The sequence below is a fragment of the Ambystoma mexicanum genome, chromosome 1q, assembly GCF_040938575.1.
Source record: "Ambystoma mexicanum isolate Mex_15411 chromosome 1q, UKY_AmexF1_1, whole genome shotgun sequence".
NCBI lineage: Eukaryota > Metazoa > Chordata > Amphibia > Caudata > Ambystomatidae > Ambystoma > Ambystoma mexicanum.
Window position 1 is genome coordinate 715,632,362 of NC_090922.1, and position 27,471 is coordinate 715,659,832.

A 27,471-nucleotide genomic window follows, 5' to 3' on the forward strand; every position below is an offset into this window, starting at 1 on the left:
ATGACATTTGAGAAGTACATTCCGATACTTCAGCGAGGGGAGCTTAATCATAAATTTAGGCAACACATTAACCCTCCCACTCTAAATGGCCTGAGCTTCTCTAGATTTTAGACCTCCACATGGATCAATGGTGGAGATCCAGTCCCGCAGCAACAGCTTCTTTCTTTCATTCATTGGATTAAGCAATAATGTTTTACTTGAGCATTATTATCCAACAAGAAAGCTTCTACCTTCTTCCTCCATTGTTCCAACAGTCCTTCTAACACTCAACTACCCAACGCCAAGATCTTAAAAGGCTTTTCCACTCTCACCAAGGCACATTTCCTATATAATGAAACTGTCTCCCAATTCATCATCGACTCCAAAGACTGAAGCTTCAGTTCATAACCTGATTGCACACATTGGAAGGTCATTTAGCAGTTTTAAAATCTTATGGCAAAAATGGCCCTCCAATTTCTGCCAACAGTCACACGAGAGGCGAAGGACCACCTCTGCACTATATGTAAGTATTTGCGCCACCTTTTGCTTATAAAAGGTTAAAATGGGTGCTAGGGTAAATTTACCAAACTTGCGATGGAGCACTCTACCCTGATTGACCAAGGGAATCATTCTCGACCACAGATATACAAGATGGGTGGCCTTATCGGCATTTTTATTGACTGTGAGCCCCAAGTAGACTATTGATTCCACTGTCTCCAGAGGGATACCCTCCACCCTCCAAGACATTTCTCTTTTTTAACCTTTATCGCATTCTTCATTGGGAGAACCTTTGATTTTATTGCATTGATTTTCATACCATTAGTTTTTAAATAGAGTTCAAAGGCCCGAAGGTGGCGCTGGAGCCCAATCGGAGTACAATCCAAGAAGGCCAGGTTGTCCGCAAAGAGAATTCACAGCACCTGGGCTCCGTTAATTGTCAGAGGAAAAGCTCGAATCTCAGCCTGAGAGGATCCCAAATCTGCTCCACAGAGGCAAAAAAGAAGAGGTGCAAGAGCACACCCCTGTTTCAGGCCCGATAAGTGTAGATCTTACAACATAGGGTTCCCCGTGAGGATAACCTAATTTGAACCGAAGAATCGGTATACAAGGCTTCAATATCCTCTACCAAGTTCCACGGGCCTCTCCACATCCACAACTTTGCACCCCACATCCGCAACTTTGCCCACAGATGTCCCCTAATAACACTATCGAACGTCTGTTCAAGGTCCATAAAGGCCAAGAACAGTCTCAATCCCTCCTCCAAACTCTTTTCCTTTAGGAGATTCAATAAAAAGAGATTTAGGGTCGTTCTCACTCCCCTCACAAACCCAGTTTACCTTGGATCCAGTATCCCCTTCGCCTCAGCCCAATTTCTCAAATCACGGAGGAGGACAGTTGAAAAATGTTTCCCAATCGCATCCTAAAGGGCGATAGGATGGTAATTTTTAGGTTCCGCCCTATCGCCCTTTTTAAAAATAGGCACGATCAGAGCCTCCTTCCATAACAAAGGAATTGTTTTATTAACCATAATTTTCCTAAACATGGCTACTACGACTCTTACCCAATGATCTTTACTCTTTTTTAGTTCTTGATTCGAAATCCCATCGGGGCCAGTTGTGCGAGAGGCGCTCAGCTTTCCAGTCATTAAACTGACATCATGTTCATCAAAAGCAAAATTCCCTCCCACCTTACACCGCTCCTTAATCACAACTGGCCCACCACCTGGGTCAGAGAACAAAGATTGGTAATGCCTAATCCAATCCCTCTCTGCCACCAACGCCAAGGTATTCTCCTGGCATAAAACACCACCATTATTGATTAGCTCCAAGGTGGAATTAGAATCTTTCTTGCATACCGTTTGCAGCATACACTCAGCATCTTTTTGTGTACGCATAAACTGCATATTTCTACTCCAGTTTCTATAAGTTTGGTGGATTATTCTTATCCTTTCCTTTTTCCTGTGTCCAAGATCCCCCCTTATCTGTTTAACTGCCTTCTCATACTTTTTCTCCTTTTGACTAGTTCACAGTCATATACATGCTTTTGAGACCACGTCAGATCACTTTTATGGGCCCCCGACTTAGAGTGTTCTTTTAAAAAGCCCCTATATTCAATATTTGTAGGATCTGTCTGCAACTGCCTCGAATAATCCACATTTATTTTCCTAACCTCTTGTTCTTTCAGTCATAGAAGACTCCCACAACTTCCCAATTTTACCGCTTCCATTTTCTCCCTCTGGCCATTGACTCCCACTCTCTAAAGCTTATGGTCAACAGGTCATGATCACTGAGAGTCTGGAGTCTAACCTCAAAGCTCTCTATCTTCTCTTTCATATTCTCAGAGATGAAACAATAATCAATACATGACTTCAGGTTTCCACTCCTCCGTGTTGGACGTCCGGGAATATCTCCCTCCATTTGACCATTAACCATATGCATTTCTCTCATTTCCATGCTCAACATCCAATCCTTCTCTCTTTCATTCCATTCATTCTAATCACACACTCTCCCTATTTTATCCAAAACCTTGATATTCAGGTCACCACAAAGCATGATCTTAACCCCTTCCACCTCACAAATAGCCTCATCAATCAAACTTGATAAGGACGTCATAAAGTCAAAATCTTTTCCCATATTGACTCGCCAATAAACATTAATCAGGACCAAGGAGAAATCAACAGAGTCCTCCTCATGCTTTAAGTATATTGCCTGAGCATATGAACTTGGACATTTAGTGTCAGCCACCGACCATCCAAAATCATTCTTCATCATCATCAAAAGCAAATAAAAGGGGTGGCTCAACAGCCCCTTGGGAGCCGGATTTAAAAACACCACATACCCATCACATTGTGGGGTTTCCTTAGCCAGGTCTCTTGAAATAGGAGAATATCAAAATCCTCCAAAGTCATAGCCTCTCCACGAAACAAATTTCGAAAACCTCTAGTGTTCCAACAGCCCATCCTCCAGGGGTTCTGTTTATCAACCCTCTGAGTCCAGGACCAATAGGGACGACCGAGTGCCCCCACTAACCATGCCAAAGAAGATGTATTATCAATATGGGGGCTTGAATCATTTGAACTTCTTTGGTTCGCAACAGTAAACTTCTGAGAATGAAGATCTTTCTTATTTAAGACTGTTTCCACCACTTCAGTCCACATCTTCATTCCTTCACTTCCACGTTCCTTCCTCTTTTCAGCTTTCAAAGTAGGTTTTTCTGGACTGGTCGCCCTTGATGAAATCACCTTTTTCCAATTTACTTTCAATTGATTACAGTAGTCTGACAATTCATACCCAAAAGGCATACATTTCTCTTTGAGAGTCAGCAGTGAGTTCTTTTTTGCTTGAGAAGAGAGATGCAATATGACCCAATAATGTTTTTATTTTCTTCCACAAACTCCATGATCTTAATATCCTGGGTCGCAAATTTGTGATCCGGGATTATGCTATTCAACAATCGCATAATGCTTCCTCTTTTCAACAACAGCATCTTGGTGTTGCTCTCAGTCCTTTCCAGACAAACCTTCTGACTATTTTTTTTTGACCAAGGATGCTTAGCCCTCTCTGCCCTCTTGGCGGTTTCCAATCCTTAGTTTGACATTGGTTTTTGCCAAAACAGTCATCCTTGTTCCCATTTCTGGTTGCTAAGCCCCCTCTTCTCATATTCTCCAAGGACTTAAGGCCTAGACTGATTTCCTTATTCTTTCTTTGGTTGTTTCCATCCAATTTCCCTGGATCTTTGATTAAGACACTAGACACATCGTTCCTTCTTTGTTCCAGCATTTTAAAAGTCAACAATTCTTTTTCCAATTTGTCATCTCCCTTCTTTGGGGTAGTAGTTGCATCTGCGTTCTTTATTTTCACTTCCATTCCTGGATTCGGAGCCAAGCTCAATTCAGGACCGGGGGCCCTTGGAAGCTTTCCTTTTTTGGAGGTATCTGTCATGCAGGTCCTCTTTTCCACCACTCCCATAAGACCTTCCATGATTTCCCACTCTGAGTTGCTTACATCTTTCCATTTAGCGTCCTCATCCGCTCTCTCGAGTTCTTCCACTAGCAAACTCAGCTCCCCTATAGAGGTGTCCGGCCCATCTAGTAGGTCTACCACCACATCTTGTATTGGGGGTAAATCTCTCCTAGGTTTCTTTGATGCCGGAAGCCTTAATGACATAGATGGAGATCTAATATTCAGATTTTGATTCTGATTCTTTCTTAGAGTTGAATAATGAGAAAACATTCTTGTTGATAGATTTTTCTGCTTCCAATGTCAAGTCTACCATCGGCTCCGGACATACCGGCCCAGTAGAAGGGGCTTTAGGGGATTTGCTCGGAATTTCTTTCAAGGGAAAAGTCATCCTAATCTCACCTTTTATATTCAACCTCATCCACTTACAGCCCTTAGAAGAGCCTCCATCATGAGAGTCATATCTACTGATTCTCGTCTCGCCAAATCACATAGTCTGTTTTGCCACATACACAAGGCCTCTGCCTCTATGTCTAGTCTTTTATCAACTCTTATAGCAAGAGCCTCCAGGTCTTGAATTTTTTCCGAGAGGCCACCAATCAGTGCTGATTCGGTTTGGAGGGATTCATTCAAGCTCTCATACAATTTTGTGAAGGGCCCTAGGGATATCGACAAAGAGGCCATCACTAGTTGCTGCAGATGCATCAGATTCACCCCTTGTCCACTACCCACACACCTTTTTTTTTTCTTCCTCTCCGTTCCTGCAACCTCAGTGAATAATGGGGCGACAAGCTCCCGGATGATGAAGAATCAAATACCTCCTCACTCCCAAAATCCTCCAGCTGAGTTTCCTTCCATGAGAACAAACTAGTCAAAACTGGAGATGTTTCCTTTCTATTCAGGGGAGATCCCTCACCACCAATCGGGATGATTTTAATTGAGTCATCTCTGTCTGGCTCCACAGGCCTCTCCTCATCCTTCTCAAGATTGTAGGGGTCACTCCCCACCCCTTTCCACCACTCCTATCAACTTTAGAGGGACGTCCGCCTCTCTCTCCACCAATTCATCAGCTTTCAGGAGGGATTTATCCAAAAGTCTTCGGCATTCATTCAGTCTAGGCAAACTCAATCGTTTGTGCTTAGCTATTTTCAGTGTAGGGTCCGTCAGGTCATTGGCCAGCTTACTGGCCAGCTCCTCATTAGCCCCTCTGGAATCTGATTTATTACCACTCAGGACAGCCAGTTGTAGACAAGCCTTAGCGCTAGTGGCTAGAGCCTCAGATTCATTCACAACCTCAGCCCCCATCGATGTTCCACTCCGCTGCTCCCCCTCAGTTTCTTCATTGAAAGATTTTAAATCTTCCTAACATCTGGGTCTTTTGGAATTATCAGGTTTAGTTGGATGCCCGGGAGCCCGGCCCGGGTCAATATTGCTGCTAAATGTACCTCTCCCCCATCTTTCACAGGCGTCACTATGTCCAGAGTATCTGTTTCCACCAAAGCCTGTCCTTGTACCAATATATTAGGTATCTTAGGCTGGAGAGCACAGTCATCAGGGAATACCTCCCGCCCCACCCCGCCTCTCCTTACCTGCTATCGCATTCTTGCACAATGCAGGAAAGAGGATCTGGATTTCTCCATCCACTCGGAACCTTCGAAGATTGTCACCAACGAGCCGCGACTCCACCACCTCCCGCAAACTCTGGCTAACTCCACTTGCCTCCACTTTGCTCTGCTTTGTGGAGGAAGGGAGGTTTTGTAGGAGTAGATACTTCTTGGCAGGGGTGGGGGGCTGGCCGGGCTCCCAAAGCTCTCTGTTTCCTTAAAGAGCCAGGTCACAAATAACGTTGCAATCATGCTTGATACAATAGAAAGCAGTTGAAGGTTCCAAAGCTCCGAAAGCACAGAATCCACACAGAGTCAAAAATTGGAGCGCAGTCGGTCCTCCTGATAACTCCACTTGCCTCCACTTCGCTCCGCTTCGTGGAGGAAGGGAGGTTTTGTAGGAGTAGCTGCTTCCTAGCAGGGGGGCTGTCTGGACTCCCAAGACTCTCAGTTTTCTTAAAGAGCCGGGTCGCTAATAACGTTGCATTCATGCTGGATACAATAGGAAGCAGTTGAAGGTTCCAAAGCTCCGAAAGCACAGAATCCACACAGAGTCAAAAACTGGACCACAGTCGGTCCTCCTGCTATCTCCACTTGCCGACACTGTAATAATAATGTCCAATCCAACTGATTAAATCGTCCATGTGCAACTCAGTTAGTATACTGATGTCCAACATGCCATGTTTCTGCTCATGTGCTTTCAAAGGCGGAACATTCATCAGGGGAAAACATGAAGTTGATTGAGGTCTGTGGAGCATAAATCCCAAACATAATGACTTAATGTTGTTCGAAATTACCCAATCTTCTCTGTTGTTAAGACACCCAATTTTTAGGGGTAGATCTGTTTTATTCTTAACCTGCCTGTACTAGGCGGGCCAATAGTAAGCACATTCAAATTCCATTCACAGACTCACTCATGGACAAGGTCATCAATGGATCACAAATTGTATTGGTATGCAACACCTCAGGATAAGCACCTGAAGCAAACCCATACTGCAGAATGCCACCTTCACTCAGACCTTGCCAGGATTGTTGGGATGGAGGCAAGAATGCAGGTTCAACACCCCACACAAGCAAAGAGATTCAGACTGCGGAAATCCTATTCTAATGTGGTGAACACTGGTTGCTTTTGGTGTACGTGGCAGAATGTCCATGCATCTGCTGTAGTTAGTTTTGACACATTTTAGAAACATACATGTAGCTATATTGAAAGAGAAGCAATGTACATACATTGTAGATGCAGAGCTCTAAGACAGGTTGATGTGCCTTTGGATGCATAAGTGCATGCAGGGATTGATAAATGGGATGTAGGTGGTTTGCAAACAAGTTCTTAGAAGGGAAGATAATGTGATATGGAGTCAGAGAAGGTGACAAAGTATAGAGGTGGGCTGTAGACTCAATGAGCAGGAGTTTCACCATGTTGGAAGCTGAAGTCATGGTAAATGAAGGGTTTTCTGAAAGTGTGAAAAGCAGATCACAGATGTAGGAGCCCAGCAGTGTTCATTTAGTCCCAAAACAAACCCTCCTTTTGCCTGCGGCCCCCAACACAAAGTTATGCCGCCAAGGACGAAGGTAGTAGCCTGGCGCGATAACATTAATTAGTTCTAGAGGCACGGCCCAAGGTAGTTGGGAATGGTACGAATGTTTGGAAGAAGGGAGTTTGGACGTGCCCTTTCAAGAACAAATTCATGGGAGCATGGTGTGAGGTTGTGTTACTCGAAGAGCAGTCATCCTATGTGAACTGCAGCCTGCTGCCCTCTTAGAGCAAATAATTATAAGAAATTCAGATTTGAGGCTTGTGCCCGGATCACGTCATTCAAAGGCACCTGGGTTCCCAGAGAAATAAAGGGGATGATGTGCTGGGTATGTACTGTGTTCTGAGACGGGAGCATCAAGAGGTGATGCCAATAAATTGTATTACAAGGTCAGGGAGCTATTTGTTTCATTCCACTGTGTCTGGTATAATGAGAGGCCCATCGTATAATGAAAACAGGCTTGGCCTCGCTGTTCTTACTTTCACCAGGTTCTGGCAGAGGGGTGCATATCATGTAATGGCCAAGAGTGTTTTATTATTAGAGAATGTGTTATTGCCCTGGTAATCAATCACCCTCTGATTTTCATAAGTGATGATTTTGCAAGCCACATGTTTAGGGGAATGGGTTTAGACAAGGTGTAGCCAATCGGTCAAGGGACTATAGGGGGGTATTAGAATTTCTTATAGGTTGTAGCCAATGAGGGTTGAGGTACTACGTTTGACTCATTATTATATATAGTATTGTTAGTTTGTGGTTTTCTGCTATAAAATCCTGTAACTTTTTTTAGTGTGAGGAGCTCTGTGTCAATTCAGTTCTATATATAGGATTATAGGAGATCCATCAAGTCTCCTGCCCCTTCTCTGCCTGTGCAGCATGATGTCCTGGAAGGCCACTCAAACCAAGCAGTGCCAAAGCTTGATTCTCCATTGGCACAACAATGCATAAGAGAGACCAATGCAGAATAACGCAAATGTCAACCATGTCCCGATGCATGTCCTCTCAATGAACACATCTCCTAGTGAAGCTCCCCAATCGCCACTAACACCTCAGTATCATCTGGGCGATATTTCTAGACAGCTTCTCCAGGCTCTGTTGCTGCCTGCTGCTTTCCTGCAGCACCTCCTCCTCCCAGTCAGATTGCCTGCCAGCCAATCAGCCCCGACATGTGCATGGCATATGCTGGAATGATGACAATGGCCTGCAATGCTGTAATGAGCCAGGAGTCTGTGGATGACCCAACCCTGAGGACGCCAGTGATAATGCCAAAGGTGCTGATTGTGATGCCACCGCTTCAGCGATGGACAACCGTGAGGTAGATGCATTTCTGTATTGATTCATATGTGCCACAGCATTCAGAGCAGCAACAGCAGATGGATCCTTTTGTGGCATGGTAACATCAGTCGTGGTCAAGTTGACCTGGGCCTGTCCCTTTGACCCAATCCCCCGGGCATGAAGTGGATGAACTCCTCTTCTTCCTGGGTGGTGAGATCATGCCCATGCAGGAGTTGTCCAAATATGTCCTCCACATCAGTAGTGACTTCTTCGGAGGAGTAAGAGTCATCAGGCCTGCTCATAATTGCCTGCAAGCATTGGGAATTTTCCCTCGATACTGCTTGCCAGTCTGTGTTGGTAGATGGTGCAGCCTGTTCCTTCTCTTGGACCCCTCAACTGTCAAAGATATCATGACTCATATAATCAAAATATACATGCAGGCACATAGGTAACAAAAAACATCTTCACTACCTCAAAAACCCAGTACTGCATTCATCCAAAACTGGCTAATGGATCCCATTCTATATGACCTCCTCACATAGCATATCACATGCCAGAAAAGCAACCAAACTAGCTACTTGCCAACCATGCTGCAATGAAAATAGCACAATCACCACAGAAAAATACATGCAATCCCTCTAAAATCACTTTCCAACCTTAGATTCTGTATAAAATGCAAGCCCGATGTCATGGAGCCATAAATGCAACATTCAGTGGACATGAGGGGCTGGCTCAAAGGCAATGTCATATCTACATTTTACATCTCAATGGCAATGGCAATAATACCTCAGCCACAGCATGTTCGGCCCCTCATGTGCACCTTCTCACTCTATGTTCTGCCAGTCATAAAACTGTTACCTGCCATTGCCTCACAAGACACAGGCCAATATATCACCCCCTTACAAATGTCAAACGGTGCCACACAACCAGAAGCAAAGGTTAGAAGGGTCACTGTACACAACCTACAGGCTTTTCCCATATGAAACACAACAGGCCCTTTTGATGAAAGCACTTGGGAACACAAGGATTACTGATTTGCCTGTTAGGCCTTCTCTCTCAAATTAACTTCCTAAGGTGACACAAGTGCATGATCTCAGCACACCCATGTCAGGTGCCAGCCTCTAAGGACCCAATCTTAGCTGTGCCTCACATAACCCTTTTCCAATGTGTGTTTAAATGGCAGGGATAATGCCATTGGTGAATGCCATCATGTCATCATGTCCCATACTCCCAACTGAATTGATGAAGGGTAGTGCACACACAAACACACACACACACAAGCACACACACACACACAAACACACACACACACACACACACTTGTACACAGGTCATGCTCATTAGCACATTCTGGGTGCCTGATGAAAGGCAAGATGAGGACGCCTCTATCTCTCTACCCTCATACAAGTAATTTTTGGTGGTAGCCACGGCTTCTGCCCATATAAGCCTTAAACTATGTTAGTATATGCATATAGCCTTACTCCGGTATCTCCTTTGAGGCCTGGCTGTCATGTTTTACTGCCCCAAATTGTATCAGAAATCTTGTGAACCTTACATTCTCTTCATATCCTTGTCCTTCAAACGTACATATATTTGCTGATGTCCCTGCCCATGCTCCTCTGCTGCCACTACATGTTTGTTGTCAGTGAAAGCTGTATGTGGCCAGAATGTATTCCAATAGGCAACCTGTGGTTGTGACTCACAGTATGCCCAGTGCATAATGATTGAGATTCGATTAATGTAACATCTTCCTGGTGTGTGAGTGCAGATCTCCAGATGCTTATATCATATCGAGTGATTTGTAGTGCCACCACGTGGCTTCCCAATGGCACTTGTATTGGCTGCTGTAACCTGTGTTTTCCTTTCCAGGCAGCTTGATAGGATATCACATGTCTAATGTGCCAATGGCTGACTTCAGAATGAAAATACAGCTATGTAACATTGTCCTTGAGAAAATGCTTGGATCATGTGTGCCAGACCAAGTTGCATGGGGCAGGCCATGTGTGCATCACAAGCGGAATGTGGATTGGAGGCAAATGAATTTATGTCTAACTAATTTGCAATCAGACCCTTTAGAGGTGAACAGACTCATACAAACATGCACGACCCAGAACCACCAATCCATAAATGCTGAATCTCAAGCAGCACCCCCAATTGGTAATGTGGCCCACCTAAAAGCATGACCTTTGAACCACAGAGAAATGTGCATTAGATCAAGTTGGAAGAATTAAACATTGAACACTCCATCCCTTGACATCAGGTGTGGCCCATCACATCCACCCACCACATATACAGCAGGCCACTGTAGAATTGCTGGAATGGAATGGCCAACCACAGAGTCCTCATGCAGGCATTCAACTTAACTGAAGTGCCCACATACGTTTCAATGCTTCCACGCTGATGGCCTGCTCACTCAAAATGAAGCCACAGACTACCTCATCGATTGGGTTCAGCTACTCTATCTGGGGTTGTTGGGGCGTTACTCCACTAGTTGCCTGGGGCAAGTGCACATCTCTGCCTAACTTTGCCCTGGCTCTTCCATTAAGATCTCCAATTTGCTTATGTACCTCCTTAGAAGTAAAATGTTCCACTCCACTGGCATGTATCTTATAACTCACTTCTTTCATAGGTGCTCATGTTCTGTAATTGAAATGGTACTTACAGCCACAGTTTTAGAGGTTCACATAATTCTCCTTAACAAAGACTTGAAAGTGAGCAGTCCCCCAAAATACAATACAAACTCCCCAATGAGAGTCAATAACGGACACACCCCAGTAGGTAATGAGATCAGGACCAAGCGCGGGTGAAGTTAAGAGGTAAAGTTTATCTAGATAAAATAGGGCTTGCAGAGGACTCTGCTTACTCCGAGAGCGCTCTGCCAAACAATACAATGTCAGTACATGTTAAAGGGTTACAGCGTCATCAGTGACGAAATACATACAGTACAAAAGTTACATTTCAATTGGTGGAGCCGTAGAGCCAGTATAGCGGTGTATGGGCTGGTTCAATGTGATTGGATGACGATTTGGCAGGACGTCGGACATCACGTGCATCAGCTTGGCTGGTCGGTGCGAGGTGAACATTACTTCAGATTATGCAATAAATGATTTCCAGATACATCTTGACATTTAGGGAGAAAACCATATATTTCACATGTACACTTTCATTAGTTTACTTTGAGTCGATGACCAGGTAAAGGTGTGGGGGTCCTTTCTTTCAGAGGGCATGGGGAGCACGGACCCAGTGGAAGAATGAAAAGATACATTTGTAACATTGAGGCATCCATGAGACATGAGCTTAGGCAGCACAGGCACGGGAGGGGAAAAAGGTGGGAGCCATCAGTGCTCATCGTGCGCATCGCTGCTGCAGGAAGATGAGGCCTGGCAGTTACTAGAATATGGCCTGCTCACAACAATGGAATTGGAGATACACAACATGGGCCTCGAGTGGGTTCTGCATGCGCCATTCAAACATAGGACATGTGAGGGGCTTTTGTCCACGCTAGAGTTGTACCTTTATATACATTACATTTACACGAACCCGGCAATGTCCAATTCACAGCGAGACACGTTTTGGTTGTTGCCGCCTTTTGGGTCACGTAATTTACATCATGGCACATGGTTCTTTTAACATCGTACATATGCCATATCTTATGTTAATGACAGTTGACCTGAACCGTGGGGCAGGGGCACATGGGCCCAAATATCTTATCTACTACAATCAGGCAGTTAACACATTTATAAAGCGTTAGTTTAGATCTCATAATGGCTGCTTTATTATGTTTTATTACCAGGTAGGATATATGGTCACATGCAGGATTAGTGATAGGGGTGACTCTGAGTGGTACATAGTTGTGGGACATTCATCAGTTACATCAAAAAGATAAGAGGTTAGGGGTTGTGGTGGTTGTATGTCTTCCGAGTGGGGTCGGTGGGTACAGAGGTAGATTTGTGGAGATGGATGGTTTTTTCCAGACCAGGCCCTGGCCCGGTCATTCACAGGGCAGCGATGTAAGGTGGAAGGCGAGAGATACAGTGTTTAGTTTGTAGCTTTCCGTGCCCAGCCTTCCCTGAGAACAGGACAGTCAGAGAGACACAAGAGGGGAGGCAGAGGGGGGTTGGCTTGCTCACCGTGAGTGGACACTGATGAGGAGAGGTGCCAGCCTGCAACGTGGTGTTTCTGAGGGCTAGTCTAGGCCTAATAAAAAATGGAGTCGTGGTTGGGCCACTTAGATGAGTTACACATGCACAGGTCACCCCATGGCGGTCCAATACCCTGGCCAGTGGTGCATAGTCAGCCTCGGTGCGTGTGTAGTATATATGGCTGGACTGGAATATAGGGGAGGGGGGTTGAAAAAGACCCTTCTTTCCCTACAGACTCTGAGGATGACAAGCTACTCATCGATGAACATTTTTTTCTTAGTGTCACCTTCTCCTTCAGTAGCTGGCCCCTCACACATATGCTTCATGCAGTGCGAGTAGCACATATGTCCACTGTGATTGAATAACAGAAATGCAATCCACGTATGTGTCTCCTTTTCATAATGGAACAGTGTATGAATACTGCTCAGACAAAGTGTGTTTAATGAGTCTTGAAGAACCTACATGCTGAGGGACATTCCTGTACCTGCTGCTTCGTAGCATGCTAGCAGCTGTATCTTGCTTGTTCTCCTACCTTTTCTGATCTGTTGCTTCTGGACTATACTGCCTGCCTTCTCTGCAATGCACATTCTGCTGCCTGGTTGTCTGTCATTGGTGGCTGAACAATTGCACTGTCCTGTAGTGACTGTTTGACCACCACAGCCTGTCACCTCCTGCTGGAGCACTGGATCCCATTGTAACTTCTGCTCCCCCTGCCCACCTTGTCTTCACATCAGGACATCAACACCTCCATTGGGCCATTTCAGCTCCTCAGTCCAGGAACACTCTCACCTCTACCAGTTTCACCTCTACAGTGAATGGGAGATCACCAGACCCCACCAAGGGGATGAGGCTGACAGCTCTCCACTTCTCTGGCAATGAAGTTAGCATCCATAGTGACCAGGTTCTGAGGATGTTTTCAGTGCTAAAAGGTAACTTGGGGCTGCAGTCCATCAGAGGATCTGGGTGAGAATTATGGCTTCCATAAATGCAGCAGCGGCAGTCTGTAGTGTAGAGAAGGTCATGATTCAGAGTAGGACACGGGCAGCGTTGGCCACTGAAGCTGGATACAGAGTGGAGGTCCAATCTCTTGGCCCTTATTGGGAAACTCTCCTACATGTCTGGATCCTGAAGAAGGTCAAACCAGCATTTCATGCCCGGGTTTTTTATTTGTAGGTCGAGATCCGAGCAGCTGGTAGGTACACAAAATGAACCAGGGCATCCAATGTCTCTATGCACAAATAGCTTGACATAAATGGAGGGTCAGTACATCTGACAGTAATAGGGATGTGCTCAACAAGTATGTTGCTTCATGGGTCCTTGGCAGATTGCAATTTCGTTAGGGCTATATAGGCTTTGTGGGCAACACATGGCTTACATACATCTGGTAAAGTAGTCGTGGCAACAACTTCTACCAGCTGCTAATGGCATGTGCCTGCGTCATTCTTAACATCATCAGTGTACATGTCCTGTTTATCATAGATTTGGTGTGATTCATTCACAAGTGAAGGGAGAAAGGATATGTTGTTTCCACCTCTGCACAGATTCCATCCCTTTTGTGATGCTCAATGGCTGCATGTGAGGGATGCAGGCCAGTGGGCTGTGGCAGATGAATGTATCTAGAGCAGAGGTCTTCAAACTGTGGGGTGCACCCCCCAAGGGGGGCGGAGCCGCATCACAGGGGGCGGGGGGCACGAGAGCCCAGCATGAAATGAAAAAAAATAATATATATATATATATTTTTTAGATTGGAGGAAATGGCCAGGGGCAGCTCACATGGTCAGACTGGACCATAAAATGGCCTTAGGCACCAATGAAAAAGTGGCCAGCAGTTGCAAATGGATATTCAGTCCTTTAGTCACAGAATGTTTGAATAGTACCGAAGATGGTGTTTTTTGTTCAAATGTAAACACAATTGTGATATTTAAAGAATATTTATTCAGCAACAATGGTCAAAACCACTGGCTGCATAGTGAAGTAACTCCTCAAACTGGCCCACATTGTCCAAAAAAGTGGCCCATTTTGATTGGCCTACACTAGCATTTTGCATTGTTGGTACAATCATTGCCCTATTGCCCTATAGGCCAGTCCAAGCCTGGTGGCTCATCCATAATGGGTGAGGGGCGTCCACCCACTGGCCCCATCTTTTTCCAGCTGAGGGAGTGCTCCTGGCTGGCTTAACTGTCAAAGGGAAACACTGTTTGCCTTTGACAGTTCAGTTCCCCAGCCACACATGATCACTGAGCCATGCAACGCTGGGAGTGTTTTGCTTCGCCCACCTTGCATAGCTCATTGGAAATGCTGGCTGGGGCACTGCATGTATGTATGTGCAAGGGGGTGCTCCTGCGCCTTCTCGCACATACAGGCAAAGCAACCTGGAGCAGGGCATTTTAGCAACCACGCGCAGGACCCTGCAGAAGGTACGTTTATGGTGATTTATTTTTTATTTAAATATGTGCATGGATACATGTTTGCTTGTGTTATGGGACTGTGGTGGGAGCAGGATGGGGGGAGCACTGGGATAGTGGTGGGAGCAGGGAGGGGAGATTGCAGGGTCTGTACCGGGAGTAGGGTGCGGTGACGGCAAGCAAAAGTTCATCTGGCACATTTGGGGGTGCCCGGCCTGCCCAAACATTTCTCAGGGGGGGACCAGGCCAAAAAAGTTTGAAGACAATTGATCTACAAGTAAATAGATTGAAGGGCTGGCAATTTGTTGTTTGAGATGCTTATATCAGCGAAGCATGTAATTCTCCCTTGCTGCATCCCTGCTTTTGCCATAATGCAGAAGAGACATGACACATTTTCAGGGTGTAGGGGAACATGGTGACATTTAGTGGATGTATAATGAAGAGTCCACATGTTCAGCCATGACTCTTGGCAAATGCATGTTGTTTTCATACGGTTGTCCCAGACTTTGTGGAATGCGGAGAGCAAGATGTACAGACATGAGTCTGTAAATTGGGGATTAATGAGCATGTGACATGTTCCCCTCGCAGTACACTGTCTCAGAGACATTGATGTGAGACATACATCTGTGCCCACAAAAATGTACACATGGCATTTGCACTAAGGTCTGCATGGCCACATGTCATAGTTTACAATAGATCATTGCATAAACATTCTTAAATATATGTTCTCCCTTGTCTTTCTTTTGCAGTGTGTCAAGCAGCTGAAGAGGGACCTTCCCTTAGAAGGATCTGCCTGCCAGGAGCAAGGCCCCTAGTTAATACTTTAGACCCCACACAATGTTCAAGACATCGAGAGCCACAGAGATACATGTGCCTGGGGTGTAAAATTCCTCCAATAGCACAACTGCTCATGGTGAGGAAATTGGTAACCCCATTGCTGTATACAATTCGGCATCAGAGGGACAGGGAAGTGGTTTATTGGAGACAGGGGACAATTGTGGTGTTAGGTTTGGGTTTGGAGAGGGAGGAGGAGGACATTGATTGTCTGCCCTTTGTGTCTGGTGGAGGATCCAATGGGGATTTGCATGTTGCAGAGATGGTCGTGTCACATGAGGGTATGCAGGAAAAGGCATAGGTATTTTCACAACCCCCTATCTCATGCTCATCGGCCGTATGCCAATGTATCTTCTCTGATGCCTCCACCCAAACACTGCCCAGTTCATCAGCAGAAGAGACTACCCAGGCCACCTCTCTGACACTACTGGTTGGTGGATTGCATCTCTGTGATGCTGTGCTTATGCTGTGCTTACCACCCAACAGCAGGCTGCACACCATCCCAGAGAGGTGGCTATGCTCTTCACCCACTTGGCAGCATCACTAAGCAGGTCTGATCTCTTTGGTCAGGCCAATCCAGTGGCCCCCACTCGCCACCTCAGATGTGTTTCCTAGACTGCATCAGTTGGGACTTCCATGCCTTACAATAGGCTCCCCTTGTGCTGTCTTGCCATCAGCCAGTTTGGAAGTGTCTTCATCCCTGAGTTAGGTGGATTTTCCATACAGAGGCAGACAGGGTGGCAGCTCTGAATGGACTGCATTGGGAGGTGCAGGTCTTTGGCCCTGCAATGGTGTTCAGACTGTGGTGGCCCAGCAGACTCTCCAGGACAGTGCCGGGATGGGATTCCCTCCCCAAAGTTGATCATCTTTGCCGAGGGAGAACCAAGGCCTACAACGGATTGCCAAGCAGCAGGAATTGTCCCATCAGAGAAAGTGGTAGATAGGTGAGAGCTGTGTGTGGACAGAGTAGGCAGAAGGAGGAGAAGAGGCATTATGCTCTGGCTGCAGGAAGTGCGTCAGCGATTGCTGGGTCCAGGACAGAGGTGAAAGAAATCATGGCACATGCTCGGTCCACCATTATGAAGGAGTCTCTCATGTCTGCTGATGAAATAGAGTACAAAAAGAGGCAGACCCTTGGGAACCTCCACATGGGAGGGAAGAACTTCTATGGGAGATCAATATGGAGGCAGATATGTCCTTGGTCCAGGCATTAGCTGACCTGGAGGAGGAGGACAATGTTTATCTTATCTGCTTGAACTGCAAAGTGAACTTACCATTGCCTAGTTTGTTTAATAAATACTGCTATGTATATATAACTACATATTACATGGCCACATTAGTGGCCATGTAGTTATGGTTAAGTTGCTGTTTCGATAGGAAGAGCACTTTTTGGGTGGCTTATAACTTCGCTCTCCCTGGACGGATCCTCACCAAACTTTGCAAAACAAGTATTTGGGTCACTCTGAATTATTTTGCAAAGTTTGGTGAGGTTTCGTCCAGGGGGGGGCAAAGTTATAGGGGGGTCCCAAAACCTTTTTTTTTCCCATAGACTGAATGGGAAAAAAATTTTCTCACGCCTACAGCCCAAACCGCTGGACGGATTTCCACCAAATTTGGACCAGGAGCAGCGGCTTGGTCCCGAAAGCGTGCTTTTGCAAATTTGGTGAAAATCCGTCCAGTAGTTTTTTTTAAAATGACCAAAAAGTAGGTAAAAAAAAATGTAGTGATATCTGTGTTCGGTTCGCGGACACACTTCCCTGTTCGCTCCGCGGACAGTGTCCTGATTGGCCAATCGTCTTGCGTGATGTTCGCAGACATGCAACGTGTTCGCTGATTGGATGGCGTGGAGCGTGAAGCGCGTCAGATTTTTCGGTAGCACCCGCCATCTTGGATTTGCGGACGTCCGCGGACAGCGCGGTGAAACTTTGTTCAAAATGTATTTTTAGTAGAGTGTGTTGGTGTGTAGGGGTGTTTGGGGAGGGTGGGAGTGTATGAGATAGGATGAAAGTTGTGTTTTTTATGTGTTAGACGTTCTTTTTGTCTTCGATTTGTTTGCGGACATCACAGGTGTTCTGAAATGTTCTAAATAAACTGACTGGGGGGTGTTCTAAGGACCCAATATGTGTCCGTTTTGTTAGCAAGCAAAGTGAAACTGTTCTAAGAACACTCGCGGTGTCCGGGGAGTGTTCGTAGGGGGTGTCCTGAGGACGCTGTCCGTATTGTTCTCTGTCAAGTTGAATGTGTTCTAAGAACACCCGCGGTGTCCTGAAATGTTCGCAAATAAACAAAATGGGGGTGTTCTGAAGACGTTTTTGAGAACACTCCCGGTGTCCTGAAATGTTCGTAGGGGGTATCCTGAGGACGCTGTCCGTATTGTTCTCTGTCAAGTTGAATGTGTTCTAAGAACACCCGCGGTGTCCTGAAATGTTCGCAAATAAACAAAATGGGGTGTTCTGAAGACGCTTCTAAGAACACTCGCGGTGTCCGGGGAGTGTTCGTAGGGGGTGTCTCGAGGATGCTGTCCGTATTGTTCTCTGTCAAGTTGAATGTGTCCTAAGAACACTCGCGGTGTCCTGAAATGTTCGCAAATAAACAAAATGGGGGTGTTCTGAAGACGCTTCTAAGAACACTCGCGGTGTCCGGGGAGTGTTCGTAGGGGGTGTCCTGAGGACGCTGTCCGTATTGTTCTCTGTCAAGTTGAATGAGTTCTAAGAACACCCGCGGTGTCCTGAAATGTTCGCAAATAAACAAAATGGGGGTGTTCCGAAGATGTTTTTGAGAACACTCCCGGTGTCCTGGAATGTTCGTAGGGGGTGTTCTTAGGACGCTGTCCGTATTGTCCGTATTGTTCGTTGTTAAGTTGAAAGTGTTCTAAGAACTATCGCGTTGTTCTGAAATGTCGTAGGGGGTGTCCTGAAAACGGTGTCCATATTGTTCGCTGGCAAGTTCAAAGTGTTCTAAGAACACTCACATTGTTTGCGGACATTAAAAGTTTCCCATAGATCATAGTTGAAATGTTTGACTCTATGGATGTGATATGCTGCGGTGGTTGTTGCCAGGGCATAGAGTCTTGGGTGCATGGCCATTTGGCCATGCTCCCAAGACTGTATGCCCTGGCAACAACCACAGCAGCATATCACATTCATATTTGCTTATAACTTTGGGTGAAAAACAAATGTATAAGGAAGAAAGGTATTAGATACTATGGATGTAATATGCTGCTATGGTTGTCCTTATTATTGTATACTTTAGTCCATGTTTTTCTTCTTCATTTCTGTGATAAAAATAGCATGTTAGTATTAGTATTTTGTAATGACTTATTACATTGTATAAGCAATATACTTTTATTTTTTTTCGACCCTCATATTTAGTAGAGTACAAATCAGAGTACTGTGCAATTTGCTCAGTTTCTGTATTTGTTGCTAAAATCATTGGGTCTGTGGGAGAAAAAAAAATCCATGTTGGATTAAAAAAAAAACCTTTTTCTGTTATGCTACAGTTTGTTTGTTTGTTTTCAGTGTACACTTGTTGTTTCTGGCTAATGCTTTATACTTTGATTTGTAACAGATTCTTCATTTGTTTTGATATTATAAAATTTTGGAGCAGTTAGATACCAATTGGCATATTCTAACTGTCTATTTTTTTATGATATTTTAGTGGTTTTGATTTATCTATTTGGATATTGTTAAATTTTGGGACAGTTAGATACCAATTGGCGTATTCTAACTGTGTATTTTTTGGTCTAATTTAGTGGTATTCATTTATCTGATTAGTTGTTGTAGAATCTTTGAGCAGTTAGATAGCTTTTGGAGTATTCTAACAGTTTATATTTTTTTAACACAAATTTACTTAAAGGTTTAAATACAGTTTATTTATCAAATTTTGGTTTTAAGAACATCAAATAAGCGTTTGTAAGATTTGCTGGTAATCTCTGCTTTAGAGTAATGGTACTATCATTACATTCAAACCATCCACATTTCTTTTTATATATGCCGTGTAGTGCCCTGAATTGGTTGTGGCTCCTGCGTGGTAGATTATACCTATTGTTGTGAAGGTTTTCTTACCAAGTGATATTTGACTATGTGTGAATCGAGTCAGCTTGCAGTTGTTTTTGGTACCATCTGCATTGTAACGTAGAAGCATTAGTATTACGTATTTACTATGTGTTTGTATTACTAACGTGGAGCGATTATCTGAATTGCAGGTAGAGCATAATCTACCATGGTTTGCATTTTGTACAAGTTGCTGAAATGGAATGGATTCACAATTTGGTATTGATATATATATGAAGAGTTCATTGGGAATTTCTTCTTGTGTCACATTGTTGCACAGAGTGCATGTATGTTTCCACATGTATGAAATCTGGAAGATTTCCTTTATAGGTATGTTTTTGTTTTCCAGTACTTGTAGTAAGTACATTAAACATTCTTGTGGATCCTCCTGTGAGTTTATAGTGAATTTCACCATTCCAGCACAGTAGTCCAATTCTTGTCTTATTCCATAAACACTATATGTGTTGTCAGGATTGTTTTTTGCGTTTCTATGAAGTACTAACATTTGCATACACAATGGGTCTCTAAAGTGTAAGTAAATGTTGTCAACAATTGGTGGTAATTGAAATAGAATATTCATTGCTACATTTGCATAGCAACTTACACCAACTATATTTGAGAATTTAAATGGTCCAGTTAGTTCTGTATCTAACTGCTTTTTTTGGAGTTTGTCTTCCTTCTTTAAAGAAGTACCTGCTTTACTTTCTCTAATTGATTCTTTTTTGTTTGTGGTACTTGATGAAGTATTAGTTTCTTTTACTCTCTTTGGAGGACTTGCAGTGACGTCCTGTTGCATTTCTGTTTGATTTAGTTTTCTTTTACAACGTTTTAGTTTTTGTGGAACAGAATATGTGTTTAGATGGGGAGTGTATAGTGAGCGAAGTCTATTATATTCTAAAATGCAAGGAATATCAGCGTTTACTTTACTTGCATCAAAGTTGATTAGAAATAGACCGTCAAGTGTACGTAAGTGTGATAGTGCTACGTAGTTCATGCCTTCTTTAAAGACTGTGTTACCAATATCTATCATTGCTTTGTCTAGGGTAAGTCCTTGTGATTTATGAATCGTGACTGCGTATGCAAGAGTTAGAGAAAATTGTTCTCTGCGTACATACATATCTTTGAAGAGAAGGAATCTAGCTGTTGAGCGTCCTGTTCGTTTTACTTCTGAAAGTTTGTCAAAGAGTATATTGACAAACTGAATTTTGTTGTCACGTGGGTATGTTTGAAAGCCAACAACTATACCCAGTGCTCCATTAACTAGTCCTTGGTCCACGTCAAGGTTACGTTTAAGCATTACTCTGCAATTTAAGGATCATTTTAACATTTTTTCTAAGCCTGCTGTGTTTGAGATTGATTTTTCTAAATTATTTAGTCTTGTTGTGGCTTGGTCACACATGGGTAGTGTCATACCATGTACATCTAGTTTGTCTGTGGCGCTAATTTCCATTATTGGTTGCATTTCTTTACTTAACATTATTTCATTGAATTTGAGACAGCTTGCAAGAGTTGGCATTAAGGCCATACAATTGACATTTTTGTGGGCTAATTGTTCCATAACATCTGTAGCACATGCATTATCGCCATAAAGTGCATTAATGTGCCGGGTTTTCAATGTTGCTTCTGCTTCTTTAGAAAGTATACCAACTCTCAAACTTTTTAAAATGTTGGCATAAGTTAGATCTGCAGATTGGCGCATGTTTTCTGTTAATTCTCTGTATTGGAAATGTTGCCAAAGGTTGACATTTCCAATGCTGCCAACAGTTTTACGTCACAGTTTGTGCCCTAATGTTTTAAAAATAGGTTCACCTTTTACTGGTGTTAATTGAAGCAGATCTCCAAAAACAATAATGTGTTTTCCTGCAAAGAGCTCTTCATAGTCTGTTAGTACTTCTTGTAATCTTAGGTGAATCAAAGCTAACATCAGGTTGGAGACCATGCTCACTTCATCTATTAGTAGCATTTTCATTTGTTTCAATACTCTGCATAATTCCATTGCAGCTTCTGCAGAAAGTTTGTAATAGTCTAATTTGTTCTGGTGTTCTACTGGTAATAGTAGTAATCGGTGTAATGTAACACCACATATGTTGTAGGCAGCTAAACCTGTGGGGGCAGTGACAACAGCTGACAGTTTGTTGTTTGTCAATTGTTGAAGGAACTTACTAATGATTTTGATTAGGAATGTTTTGCCAGAACCAGCCTCACCACTGAGGTACAGTAGTATAGGTTTATAATTATGGCAGGAACATTCTTTATTTTCATGTTTTACACCATGTGCAATTTGTTTTGTTACTTCTTGAAAAATGCTACTTTGCTCATTGTTTAGTTTTGATTGTAGTATAGTTAAGTCTTCCTTATCTTCATACTGACACATCGTGTTTTCTACTTCTATCATAGCTAATTCTGCCTCATTTGTTATTAGTGGTTCTCCCAGTGGTTCTTGGCTTCCTGTTACAGAAGGTCAGGAGCATCCTTATCTAGTTGGGCTTGGAGTTCTTCTTCATGTTGCTGTTCATTGTGCAACATTGTTTTGTACTGTGTAAAGTTTACATCAGTTATAGTGCTTTCATTTGCTTTGAAAGCATCCTCATATGAGTCATAGTTATCTAGTAATTGTTCTTCTTTTCTCCATGGTTTGAAGAGTTGTAGCGGGGACATGTAATATACTTCTTTATATTGAGGATTCTTCAATGACAATTTGATATGATTAATTAAATTTGGTTTAGTGAGTTTAACTAAGCTGCCTTCACAGTCTGTCACTCTATATTTACCTTTTTTTTCATCAGGTTTCATATTATTTTTGTATGTGTAGTTTTGGGCTATTTGGTATAGACACATGTTTTCCAAAGTATTACTCTGTTTGGGTAGTATGTGTCCAATAAATTGTTTTTTAAAATGTCTTGGCTGTTGGGATCATGTTTGGCTATTGTTTCTATATCTTCATATGATTTTAGAACTCTTTTTCTAGATTTAGCTGGACCAAGACTTAGCCATACTATATTTTCAGATTTACCATACAATGAAGTACCAGTTAAACGATTAGCTGCTTCATAAGATCCACATTCTCTATGGGTGAGCATTTTATGCCCAAGCTGTATAATTTCTGAGATACTGTTTTATCTGATGACAGGTCATTCCAGAGGTCTTGGAGCTCTGTCTTTTCTGCTTTAGTTAAGTATGCTGTGACATATCGTGCAACTGCAGTAGAATTGTCTGCAATGTACTGCACATCTATGTTTGCATTCCATAAGTGGGCAATGATTGCATTATAATCATTGATATATTTTTCTTCTTCTTTTCTTTTTATGTAATATGTATTTTTTAGGTGACTTACCTTTAACACTATGTCTAACTGAAGACATGAGGTTGTTTACTTGACCTGTATTTGTAACTTGTCTAGGGAAACCAAATCAGCATTTGGTGTAGTATTTGCCTTTGTTTTTGTATTTGCGACGACAATATTTTCCACATTTGTTTCTTTGAAATTGTAAAAATTGTGTATGAAGATCACTATTTGTGGCTTCTGATGGAAGATCACAAGTGACATATTTTTCAATAAACTGTAAAACAGTGGCATCACTGTCTTGACCAAATTTAGGAGCATCTTTAATCCATAAAATCATGTGGATATGTGGTGCTCCTCTGGCTTGGTATTCTTTTCTCCAAAAGAAGTGTTGCAATTCTCCAAGGGGAGGAAGAGTTTTATTACAAATAAAATGTAGCATAGCAATGAAGCGATGGTGAAAATATCTTGAAACATTAACAGGATCCAAAGAACAAAGTTCTCCAGGTGTTAGAATATCTATGTTTGTTTTGTTTTTATTTGATATGCGTAGGAAATCATGTAAATATTCCCATGCATATTCTGCACAACTTAATGTAACAAACCAAGTGGGTGGGCCAGGGTTTCTGATCATACAACGTATATCTCCATGACGTCGAAACCTGTACTCTTTAGTACCACTCATATTTGCTAATAGATTTGTAATTTTTGATTGTAAAACCTCATCCAATTGTTGCACTTTCTCTAATAATTGTGTAGCTGTCATATTTTGAAAGTGTGATCCTGATTTTAATATGTGTGCAACTCCGTAACATAAAGTTGCTAGTTCACTTTCAAAGAGTAGGTGGAATATGTATTCCACATTTTGTCTAAATCTGGGATCTTCAGAATACATCCGTAATGAGCGGTATTCTGAAGCTGATATTTGAATAGGTCTATCATCATACCTTCCTCCTTTGCCAGTAGGAAAGAGTAGAGGAAAAGCACGTGCTTCTATACTTTTTTCCCATATACTGATTGGCGATCCTTTTGTTTGACGCATTTGGTAAGTTTCCAGTACATCTTGTACGGTGTCATTACAGTGTAAAGGATGAATTGTATAATGGTCTAAAGTATTTGATATTGTAGCAGGATCTAGTAGCTCAAATTGACCAGCTTCTTGTGTTTCTTGAATTATTTCAGTTGTATCTTTCAAGTTGTCTTCAATATTAATTTCTTTGTAATATTCATTATTCTCTTTAAGATATTGGAAGGCTTGTCTAACTTTATATAAATCTACCAGCTGTTGCCATATTTTTTTGTCTTTTGTAGGTACTCCATTTACTAATATAATTAAAGATTGCTGCATTGGACGTTGCACTCCTAGAGTATGCGCATTTTCTTTTAGATTTAATGGTAAATAAACTACTTTTCCACGAATGTCTTTTACCAATTCAGAGGGAGGTAATTTTGCTGTTTTTGGTTGAAGGCGTATTATTGCTTGAAATGGGTGTACTGTTTGAATTATGATGCTCTCATATAAATTAGGTTGTTGTAGAGGTTTTGGTACTGGGTATAATTCCAAATTATTTGTGATAGAATGTGAAGGAGTTTGGTTGTTGTCAAGTTTTGTAGTGCAATAACTGCAAAGTATTAAGGGCTCAGTTATTTCATATTTGTTTTCTGCTACAAGGTAGAGAGCTAATTCAAACCATTTAGAATCTTCATTGTCTTCTATTTTGTATGATAGGTCCACAGTTTTTGTGTTACTTTTATAAAATATTCTACGGCAACATACACATACATGGTTTGGTACTTCAGCTGATGTACTTTTAAATTTTAGTATTTCTTTTTGTATGTGTTTAGCAAAAGGTTGCCATGTGTAGAATTGTTGCTTAATTGGTTTAAAGCTATCTCATTCTGTAAATGGCTTTCACTTCCAAAATATTTTTTCTGGTTATAGTGAATTTCTTCAAGTAGGTCTTTTGCTGTACCATGTAGAAGGATGTTATTTAACTTTGCTAGTGCTAAAGCAGGACTTTTAGCAAAGTACAGGTTATAGACTAGATTTCTTATAGTTGAATGATGTGTTGATATCCTTTTGATATCATGGAAAGTGGTTTTACAAGTAGGTCCTGTAATGCAGGCCAATGAATGTCCTTGTAGTCCTGTGTACTTGCGCACTGGACAGGTATCTATATTTTGCAGTAATTTAATTTTGATTTTGTCTTTGCTTTTTACATATTTATTGAGGAATTGGCGTAAAGATTTGAAACATTGTTTGGGAATGTTACACATTGACGTGCATGGCCATTTGTACACTAGACGTTCTGATTCAGTTGAATGGAGGGGTAATTCTAAGTTTTCATGGCATATTTTTGTAAGAAGTACTTCTTGTTCCATTATGGTATTATTCACTTTTTCATAACCTCGACCACTGCTATGTATGGCAATTGTATTGGTTTGCTTTTGTTTGTACGCTTCTTCATTAAAATATGGTTCTGTGCTTGTAGTGTGATTCCATTCACCTCCGCTGATACTTAAGAAGTTCTTTCTGTTGATATTTCAATTATTGAGAAGTCTTTTTTGTAATGTAGTTATTAGTTTTGTTAGTGGTTTCATTTTGTTTAACAGTAAAATAAAAAAAATTCTTTTGAGAAGAATTGCACTGTCCATCAATGATAAAGATGTATGTAATGGTGTGTGATTGTGCATTGGGAACTAAAACTAGTAGGGATAGGTATTCTTGAATTTATGTGTTACTAAACTGGGGTTCAGATGACAAACAAAAAGTAAGCTAGTGGTGTGGAAAAGTACACATAGTAAATCTAATGTATACAATTAAAACAGTTGTTTGTTCTATAATATGAACATTGTAGTGGTTCAGTTGGGTAATTTGTGTGTCCAAAAATAGAAATTTGTGGACCATTCTGGCTGTAAATCGCTGTTTAAGACATGGACATTTTTGGACAAAATGGTACAAAATCTCTGTTTTTAGAAACCGAAATAGCTCGTATTAACGTTATAGTATATTGGATTAATAATACAAATATTATTGGAATATTTTACTTACTTTTTTTTTAAATTAACAGGTAACTTCTTAGTTTTTCTTTCTTCTTCGAATTCGGCTGCTTCTTTTCAGGAAACTGGTCTTCACTGCAATTGTAAAAGCTTCAAATTAGTAACTTTGTTTGTATATAGCACTGTTTTTAATTTAGATATTGATTTTTTTAATTGAAATCCTCAGTGCCTTCTTTAAAACCATTAAACTAATTTATTTTTATAAGATACATTGCATCAGTTCAGTACATATGATATGTTCTTAATGAACAAATTGTATTGAATGACTAACTGTAGCAAAAAAAATATATCTTTACTATGTCTTGTGAAATTTATAATATATTAGTGAATACCACTATTTCTGTAAGTAAACTGTTCTAGGTAATAGCGCCTCAATGTCATGTCTAATTTAAAGTAATTAAGTAAATAAATAAATAAAAACAAAAAATATGAAATTGTATAAGTATTTTTATAAAGGTTTAAACATAGATTGTGTTTGCATGCAATTTTGTTTGAATATTTGTAGTCTATATATCTCATTTAAAAAATGTTAGTTTAACATGATTTGAGTGTGTGTGTATAAAGAAAGTAAATAGTATAAAGGTTTATAAGTGATAGTTGATTTTAGGAAATTGAAAAAAGTACAGTAAATTAATTTTACAGATTTTACAAGGTAAAAGTCTGTTTGAAAATATGTTCATCTACTATACAGAAAATATGCATACCTGAAGTTTGTGTTCATGCATATGGATATGCATGGAGCTGCAAGTAGAAATCTTGAAGACTTGTACAGTATTTCTGGTAGATGCTGCTTGCCAATGATATGACACTTGTACTCAGAGAGATTCAGAGTACATTTGCAGTGCTGATCTATGATGATGCAGTTAGATGTAGAGGTCTTGAATGTGATTGGTGCATGGTCATGTGATTTTTGAGGTACATCCAATGAGGGAATGGCAGAGAGAGTGTAGTGGAAATGGTAGAAGGGCTGTTCATGTTACGATATGTCCGCGGACATGGCGGTAGTTCGCGGACATCGGGAGTTACATCCGGGGATTTTTGGGTTCAGAAGTCATGCAAATGAGAATAAGCACTGAAAGGGATTGGTCAGGAAAGTTTGGTGGGTATGTTGTGCCAGGAGAGATTTTCTCAGATACTCTTTTTGCTGAGAGAACAAAAGATAGCTATGGCTGTGTGTTTCAGAAAACAGATTGTTTGGATTTTAGGAGATTCGTGGATACATTGGTTGAAGGTGCATGCAGAAAGCTGTGGAGTAGCTGTAGATCTTGGATTCCCACATGTGGAAGTTTACTGGCATGGAGTACGTGGAATGAAGTGGTTGGACTTGCTACCTCTCTGTGCTACTT